We start from the raw sequence: 9,915 nt of genomic DNA on the forward strand, positions 1-9,915 counted from the left end.
ATCTCTCTTAGGGCTAGGGATTTTGAGCATTTCTTCATGTGTTTGTTAGCCATCTGAATGTCGTCTTCGGTGAAGTGCCTGTTCATATCCTGTGCCTATTTTTCTATTGGATTATTTACCTTTATCTTGTTGTGGTGTCAATCCTGTTTTAAGGAGACATATTCAGTCTCTCTTGTATGTGCTTTCTAGAGTCCCTGTGTGGATGTGTGGGTTTACAAGATGTGTTGCTGAAGGGACATCTAGGCTCTCTCTTGGCCCCTGTTTCCAGTCTCTTGGTCCCTGCTTGCCTTATCCATCACTTGTCTGTTGATTTGCTGGACGCTAGTGGCTGCTCCAACAACCTGTGTTATGCAGATGACATAACCTTCTTCACTGAAACTGAGGAGGACTGGAAGCATTTGCTGTAGAAGACTGTGGCCTTCAATATGGATTGCATTTCAACATCAAGAAAACAAAGATCTTCATCACCAGCTCAACAGACAGCATCATAATAGATGGAGAAAAGATTAAGGTTGTTAATTATTTCATCTTGCTCAGATCCACAATCAGCACCCTTGGTACCAGCTTAGGAAATCAAACGATGAGTTGCATTGGGAAAATCTGGGGTCAAGAATCTCTCCAGAGTGCTAAAGAGTAATGATGCAAGTTTAGAGACTAAGGTGCACCTGATCCAGGCCATGGTCTTCTCAGTTCCTTGATATGAATCTGAAACTTGAACCATGACTAAGGATGACAGAAGAAGAATTTCTGTCTTTGAGTTGTGCTGCTGGAGAAGAATGTTGAACATACCATAGATTGCCAAAAGAACAAACATGTCTGTTCTGAAGAAGGTGAAACCAGGTTGCTCCTTGTAAGTAAGGATTTTGAAGTTCCATCTTATATACTTTGGGCATGTTGTGAAGAGGGGCCAGTCCTTGGAGAAGGACATCATGCTTGGAAGGGTGGAGGGTCAGCACAAGAGAGGAAGACCCTGATGAGATGGAATGACACAGTGACTGTGGGACTGTGGCAATGGGGTCGGGTTTGTCAGAGGGAGAGTTTGGCTCAAGATAGGGTGATGTTCATAGGGCTGCTATGAGTCATTGCCAACTTGATGGCACATAACAGCAGCAACAGTGGCTCCTTGTTGCTGTGATGCTGGAAGATATGCCATGCCAGCAGGGTCTCCCATGGTGGACAGGCTTTAGCAAAGCTTACAGACTAAGACGGACCAGGAAACAGGAGTAGCCATCCTCTTTACAATGGGCCCTAAAAAACCCTATGACTAGGCCAATTCCTTGAGCCTTTATCTTTTCAAGGCAAGAATAACTCTCCCTTAACCAGACAGGTATGAGGCTCAGGCATTAGTACAAGCCAGAGTTGGGAGCTGCATGGTTGAGAAGTTATTGCTTTCCTAAGCTTCTGTGTGCTCAGGTAGGAATAGCTCTCCTCTCACCAGCCTCTTCTGGAGATAAGACACAGGTTGACTTGGACAGTAGCATCTAGACAGAATCGGAAGCTGCATTGTTGTGAAGCTGTCACTTCTCTGAGCCTTTGTCAGTCCCAGGAGGAATAGTTCCCCTCCCAACTAGCTCCAGTAGAAAGGACAGGTGCGAGGCCATTAGCGATTGCTGAGACTTGAGGGGCATGCTATGGAGACCATGTCCCTTTCCTGGACCTCTTCATTAAACAATATATCCAGGGCAACGCTCCAGGGACTCTACCTACCCCTGGTGGAAACCTCCTCAACCCCTCATCAAACTACAGGACAGGACAGAGAAGCAGACTCATCATAGCTGGGAAAAGGGAATGACCCCAGCTCCCTGCCCCTCAAAGGACAACTAGATGAGAAGCTTGACACAGGAAACAGGAACAGATCTACCCATAGACAACATCAAGGGAGATTGACACTGGGAAACTCAAGGGGAGGCAGCACTTAACATCTGCAACTTATCAATAGCATCATAAAGATAAGGAGCTGTCAATCTGTGCAGACACAACAGGACCTGCCTTACACATAGCAAGGAGAATGTCACATAATGTCCAGAAATCAGTAGGTAGCGTCAAGCACTATGAAAATAAAACCCCAAAACAAACCTTCTCCTAAAGGTTGCTGTTGTTGCAAAGTTTGGTAGAAAACAATTTTTTCCATCTTTGGCTCTCCTAGTTGGTACTTAGATTTGAATAATAGATGTATTAACAAGACTTTCTTTTATATATATTATCCTATCATTCACAGCATTGTACTTCAGGATAGATCTTGAAATGCTCTCTTTGATGATATATGTCACACCATTCCTTTTCAATTTGTCATCCCATTAACAGATGTTTGCAATGATTTCTCCTCATTTTGAGTTCTGCCCCATCAGCAAATGAAGGTCCCTCATTATGTGAAAGCTTTACCCTATTCGAGTCATTACAGTAGACTCTACTTTGAGAAGGAAGCTCTTCCCTGGTTACATTTTAAGTGTTTTCTGATCTGAGAGGCTCATCTTCCCACACTGTGTTCCAACCTGTTCTGTTCCATACAGGGTTTTCAAAGGCCTTTTATTTTAGAAGTGGATGATTATTCCTGCCTCTTTGTCTGTTAGAGTCTAGAAGCTCCTCTCCCTGTCAACCATCATGACCCTGCTGGAGTATGAAATACAAAAGACATGGCTATAAGCATTATATCAACATGCAAGCCACCACCGTATGGTAAAATAACGAATGGTGGCAGGTTTCACTTATTGTTATGTACCATGGAGTTGGAACGAGCTCCTAGTGGACCATGCAGGGGGTTTTCAGAGGCAGCTAATTACACAAGAAATTACCCATCTTTCTCCCATGGATCAGCTAGTGGGTTTGAATCTTGTGCCTTGGAGTTAGCATCCAAATCCTTACCACTAGGTCACCTACTTTTCTAAAAATGTCCTAATTTCAACATCATATTTGATAGTCAATTTTACTTGGTATTAGATTCTTAGTTGACAAGTTGCTCGGTTTTTATACGTGTCATCCCATTGCCTTTTTATTTGCATGATTTCTGCAGAGAAATTGGAACTTGGTTTTATTGTTTCTTCTATGCAGGTTTCCCTGAGCTGCTTTCAGGGGTTTCTTTAATTTTAGAAAGTTTGATAAAGGTATGTCTTGGTGTTTTTCCTTTGGAATCTATCCTGTTTGGGGTTCATTCAGTTTCTTGAATATATCTACTTCCTCATTTATCATAATATTGGGAAACTTTCTTCTAGTAAATCTTAAACAATTTTTCTCTGACATGTTTTTATTCTGTCTCTTCTTCTTCTCAAATTTTCTCTCCTTTGCTGATCTACCTTTTCAAGCATAATATCCCTTTCCCACATGATCAGAGTATGAAAGATGAAACTTTGCCATCTTTTCCTCCAAAGGATGCTGGATACACCTTCTTCAAGACATATCCATTTGTTCTTTTGAAAGTGCATGGGATATTCAGTGTTCTTCTCCAACACAACAACTCAAAGGCGTGAATTTTATTCTTTAAATGCTTGCTGCAAGATCATGGATTAAAAAAAAATCAGCCTTCAAAATGCATTATCTCAACATTGGAAAAACAAAAGTCCTTACCAAAGGACAAAAAAGGAACATAATGATAGATGGAGAAGGTTGTCAGTGATTTCATCTTCCTTGGATCAACAATCAACACCCTTAGTACCAGCGCTCAGAAGATCAGGAGGTTTAATGCATTGGGCATTTAATGCATTGGTCTGTTGTCAGGACCTCTCCAAAATACTGAAGAGCAATGATGTCAATTTGAAGACTAAAGTGCGCTTGATTCAGGTCATGATCTTTTCAAATCACTTGCTTTGCTTCAGTATTACAGATAGAGAAGGTTAATTTGTAAGTGGGTAATTTTTTTGTTGTTTTCAGTTTAGTGTTTTAAGTATTATTAAGTATGCTCAAATCAAGAAAAAACTTACCACATCACTGAATATGCATAGATTAATGTTTTTTAGAATTAGTAGCATTTTTTCACATCAGTAACTCTGCATAAAGTTGACCACTGTCTATCCACGCATTCATGATGTGGTGGTGATGGTTTGCATTGAAGGATATAACCTCTGGGGAGGAGAGGTAGCCTTCTTGAAACTTTAAGGTAATGGACTCTCACAAATGATCATGCCATTGTAAGCTGAAGAGTAATTTGTCTTTTACCTTATAAAATAAGAGATTGGGATATTTACTGTAAAAGAAATAGAAAATGTTTTCTAACCCAGTTCTATCCAAGAACTTAATCTTAGAGCACGCCAAGGGATCCTGGTGGCATAATACATAACATATCAGGCTGGTAACGGAATCAGTTGCTCAAATCACAGCTGTGCAACAAAGAAAGAGGAGCCGTCCCCTCCAGGAGACTGACAGCCTCAGAAATGCAGTGGAGGCCTGCTATGTATTGGAATCAGCCTGGGGGGAGGGTGACAGGTAAGCTGTATGAGGCACCTGGTTGACTCATAGTGGAGGGTACTCAGAGCTTAGTTGTAGTTGTTAGTTTCCATAAACTTGACTCTGTCACATAGTGATGCCATTTGTTTCAAGCATTGTCCAATCTTGACACATCCTATTGGTCCTTAGTGTATTTGAGTCTTAAGTCAACCCATCTTATTGAGGGTTTCCCTCATGTTCATTGGCCAAATTGAGCCCAAAGAGCTGGACAGGGGAAGTTGAGGACCTCACTGAAGTGAGGAGTAAGGTTACACCAAAATGTCCCTCAAGGGGAGAGATGCCATTGCTGAGGGGCCGATGGTCTCTGGGCCTCCCTGTGTCTCCTTCTTGTCTTTGGTCTTGTGCTCAATTTATGGCTCTGGATGCCACATGCTAAACCTACTCCATGATGTCTTCTTTTCCCCAGTGTGCTCCCCTAGGACATGAGTCCTTTTTTTGGTCAGAATTTCCCACAGAGGACTACCAGGAAAAGGCCCGACCCTACCTGTGCTTGCTGGAAGCACAACTGCACTCACAGTTGCATGAGCTCAGTGACCCCGAACTGCCACACCAACTCCAAGGGAGTTTGCGTGACAAAATCACCCGATTGAGGCAAAAACTTCAAGGAAGTCAGCCTCTCAGAATGTGTGCTTTCTCCATGATTGTTCTTGGCCTTTCTGTAATTTCTCTTCTATTGTCTCTTTGTGTTTTCTATGTGGGACAGGGAAAAAAGGCTGTGTTCTTTACACAAAGTGTTCCTACTAAAAGTTTGTTAGATGTTCCCAGAAAGAACTAAATGGAGGTGACGACTTTGATACGCAAACATTACCTCCGGTTCTTTTACCATTACTAAAACTTCTCAAGAACAATATGATTTTAAGGGAATTCATGGATGCATTATAACAAAAAGAATTAATGCTGGAAATCCTAGAGATGACCTAGGGCTTATAAGAACTCCTTCAAAGGAAAAACCCAAACCCTTGCCCCCCACCATGAGAACACCAGGTGGAAGAATTGTTTATCTGTTAGGCAATGGTTGTTTGTGGCAGCCCCCTATTGGGAGAGGCCCTTACAGAATTCCAGAGCCTACAGATAAACCTCTTCCATATATTGGAAAATATGATGAATTTAATGCAAAACACCCTGACGGTTTTTGGGATATGCTTTTCAAAAGGTTTGAAAGTGACCAGAGGGGAAGATGTTATGAAAGATATAAGTGGTAAAATAAATCATGAAACATGAGATTGGAATGATGAATTTAGGCGATATTATGACCCAAAACATCTTTTTTATAAACCAAAACCCCCTTATTGAGATAGTGATCACCCCTGGAATAATGGAAAGTGTAAAACTCTTGTCTTTTGAATGGAAATAAATAATATTGTAAATTTAGCTAAAAATGTAAAATGTATCAGCTTAAATTTAAAATGTAACTTCTTTACTTTGTAACTTTGCTACCAAACAAGTTGAAGAACAGGTTTAAAAAGAAAATGTTTAAGGAAAAAGCCATTGCCTACCAGACTTTCCAATTACCAAGGAACCATGACCATTAAGAATAGCCTTTCATGCTCTCCAAGGAACCATGACCATAAAAAATAGCTGTGTGCAAGAAAATAATGTAAACATTATTCTTACTTTTGTTGTTTTTCTGGCTGTTGATTAAGCCTCTAATTGTAAAAATGGAATATAAATGTATCATGTTAAATGCAATAAGCAAGGGAAGAAAGAAGAAGGGGAATTAAGAATGACTCAGAATTAAAATCATCAAGATCACTTGGCTGTTTGTCTTGTGTTCTTTCATCGCCCCTTCGCCAAACTTCTACCCACCTTCGTGTTCCCTCTTCGAGACCCTAGACCTCAGGCTTATAAGCCCCTCCCGACTAGAGCAGCCCGCGGCACCGAACCATATGGACTATGAGGAAATGCACACACTTGGGGCTGGTTTTGTTGTAACAGAAACTACTTGAATGACTCGAAGAAACAAATTTCTTTTCTCATGAGGTAAGTGACAGGACATCAAAACTCAAGAGTCCCAGCTCTAGGGGAAGGGCTTTCTTTCTCTTTGTCAGTTTTGGGAGAAGACCCGTGTCTCCTTTCAACCTCTATGGTACCAATGTCTCTTAGATACTTCCAGGTGTCTTAACAATAGTCTTCAACTAGATCTAGGAGTTTCTTAGCATTGGGACCCAGGATTCAAAGAATGAATTCTATTCTCATTTATTTTTTGCTGGTTGTACCAAGGTTCCTTTTCTTCTGCTCACTTTTCTTTCATCTCTCCTAAGATAACATGTCCTGCAAGCCACATTTGCATTACATCAGATCAAAGTTGTTGCCTGAGTAAGGGTGTTGATCCTTCCCTAATCCCTTTACAAGTGATTGGTTGATCAGATCAGATAACATCATAGAGGATGGTTATATCATTATACCACAAACATTGTAATGGTTGTAATTCTGTTAATTCACAGATCTGGTATATGTCTCCATTTTTTACATCTTCCCCACATTGTCTTAGTAAACGTTTGTAGCTCTTAATGTATAGGTCTTACACACATTTTACAGGAAGATATTTAATTGTAGATTTCCAAGAACTTATTTCCAGTCATGGATAACACTAAATATTTATGTAATGCTACCTATGGGTCAATATATAGCAACATTAAGTAAATAAATACAAAAAGCCTTATAAAAACCTTGACATTAAGGAAACCATTATCTCTACATTTTAACATAGAAGACCCTCTATGAGGTGAATTGATTCAGTGATTGGGGTAATGGGGTGAGTGTGTCGGAGACAGTGTGATTGGTACAGGACAGAGCAGGGTTTAGGACTGTTGTACATAGGGTCGCTATGAGTTGCAAGCGACTCGACGACACATAGCAACAACAACAACTACATTTTGAATGAGAACTACAGATGTGTTAATTAACTAGTTAAATATCATAGTCCAGGATATGGAGGAGTAAGATTGGAATTGAGGCAACCTGCCTTAGAGCCTTTGCTCTCACCACTACTCTACACTAATTGGGAAAAGTTGCAGGCATCCTGATGAGTATCCAGTTACACAGAATGTTTCTCATTACAGCATTTTATCAGCTTAGATCTCATTCTATGACACAGCAAGGTTTCTATTCCTCCTTTGCTGCAAGGAGAGTGGGAACATTTTTCATTTCTATCTCACACTATTTGTTATTTATAGAGATTTCACAAGTTTTGTACAAGGTTGTGAAACACCAGTGGTTAACTGAAAAGCCAGTTAGCAGAAGTGGTAGCTAATATCAAGGGAGCTCTGGTCTAGTGGCAAGAAGCTGTGCTGTAATCACTAAAGCATATGGTTTGAGGCCACCAGCTTCTCCACAGAAGAATGGACTTTCTCCTCCTGTGCAATTAACTGCCTCTGAAAACCCACTGGAGGGTCAGCTATGGGTTGGTTCCAACTCTATGATGCAAAGCAACTACTAAATATTACATATGGGAAGGGAATAAGCCATTTCTCTTGAAAACAGTTTTAAAAAAACAGATTGCATTAATTTTCTTCTAGTAATTAAAAGGAGCTCTTGTGGCCTAGTGGAAAGAAACTGCTAAAAGCCTGAAGGCATGTGGTTCAAATCCACCAGATGCTCCATGGGAGAGAGAAAGGTTTTCTTCTCCTATAAGAATAAAACTACCTCTGAAAACCTGCTGGAGTGTCAGCTATGGATTGGTTCTAACTTGGTACACAACAATAATTAAAGGAAACACAGTTTAGAAGCTATGTAATAACCATCTATTTCCAAATGTGATTGGAAAGATTAAACGGGTTGGGTGCTATTCCTTGGAGAAGGACATGATGCTGGGAGAGGTGGAGGACCAGCAAAGCAGAGGGAGACCCTCTCCAGGTAGATTGACATGGTGACTGCTTCAATGGGATCTTGTGTGTCAGGAATTGTGAGGATGGTGCAGAACAGAACAGGGTTCAGACCTTTTGTTCATAGGGTCACTGTGAATTTGACTCAATGGTACCACCACCACAACAATAGATAAATGGATAATGCCCTGGAAAGAACATGACACTGGTCAAGCCAAGCACTGGTGTTCCTCCCCTCACTCATCTCCCCCTAGGTTCTGTTGTGGACACAACTTGCCCATTACCAAATGACCTTCATCAATAGAAGATCAAGAAAGCTTTATGTGTTTCATGAATAGGAATACTACACGGTCAAGAAAAGTGATTCTTTATAATGATAAGACACAATATGGATAAACCAATTACACATAAGGTGAATTAAAGAAAACAAACACACAAGAACTCACATTGTGCTATTTTATTTAGTTATTTCAGGAGGAATCAAAAGTGAAAAATGGTATCAAAAGCCAATATTGCAGGTACACTTGTAGTTGAGCAGAGAGGAATCCAGAGGGTCAAAAAGGGATTCCTAAGGGGCTGGAACTTCCTGAGGATTTTTTTTTTGAGGTGGGGGAGAACAGATTTAGTTAAATGAGTTACAAATGGTTTGAATAAGAAATTTATATTTCAATTCATGTGTTTGAAATATTGTTTCTATTACACAGAAATAGGCTTCAAAGGTATGACATTATTTTTCAGAGATCACTTCTCCAGACCCTGGCTTAAATGTAAGAACACAGCCCGAACTACTTCAGTCTTGGTCCAGGGGATGCTTGAGACCAGGTGAGTAACATGCAGAGAGCCTTGGTCTATTTACTCTGCAGGTGACTCTGCTTCTGACAGGTTCACTGGGTGGTTCAAAGGCAACCTTTGCCAGCAGTGAACATCAGCATAACAGAACAAGGGAGAGGTAAGTGCTCAAACAGTAAAGCTACAAGGTCAGATTCCAAGTCCCTATGAGAAGCTGGGAACAGCTGGACACAGAGTGCTGGCCAATAGAGAAAAGTCTCCTCAGACCATTGATTGCCATGTGGGGTGTCTCATGCCAGGTCATCTTCTTGAGGAGAAACAGTTCATGAAGCAGATTCATGAAGTGCTAGAGCTAGGGAAGAAGGACGAGAAGAAATAAGTTGAGTTATTAGAGTGAGACCTTGATGGAGATTGGAAAGGTAGCCTGTGAAGGAAGAGGAAATTAAGAGGGCAAAGATCACACAGACTGGAGAAAGATAATGAAACCCAGAGGGCAAGGTGGAGACAGCCATGACCCTCCAGACGTGGAACAACACCCCTGTGGTGCAGCTTCAGACAACCTTAGACAAGTCTATAACGTTAACAGTAACACTGGGCAGCACGCACTCCCACCCCCTTATTTTTAAAAATTGTGATTTTAATGCAAGTTTACAGAAAGGTTGGGCCCTCACTCACTCATCGATGCAGTTTCCTTCCTCTTCCTTTCTTCTGTTTTCCCCGTTCCCTCTGGAATGCAGTTCCTGTTCCGGATTGTTAATTGTCATACATAAAATTCCTAATGGTACATTCCGTCAGACAGTCCTTTAGCACTCATTCTTTTCTTTTCTCTCTCTTTCTCTCTCTCTCTCTCTCTCTCTCTCTCTCT

This window comes from Elephantulus edwardii, unplaced genomic scaffold (genome assembly GCF_000299155.1).
Source record: "Elephantulus edwardii isolate Elephantulus edwardi_28Jun2011 unplaced genomic scaffold, EleEdw1.0 scaffold00086, whole genome shotgun sequence".
Lineage (NCBI taxonomy): Eukaryota > Metazoa > Chordata > Mammalia > Macroscelidea > Macroscelididae > Elephantulus > Elephantulus edwardii.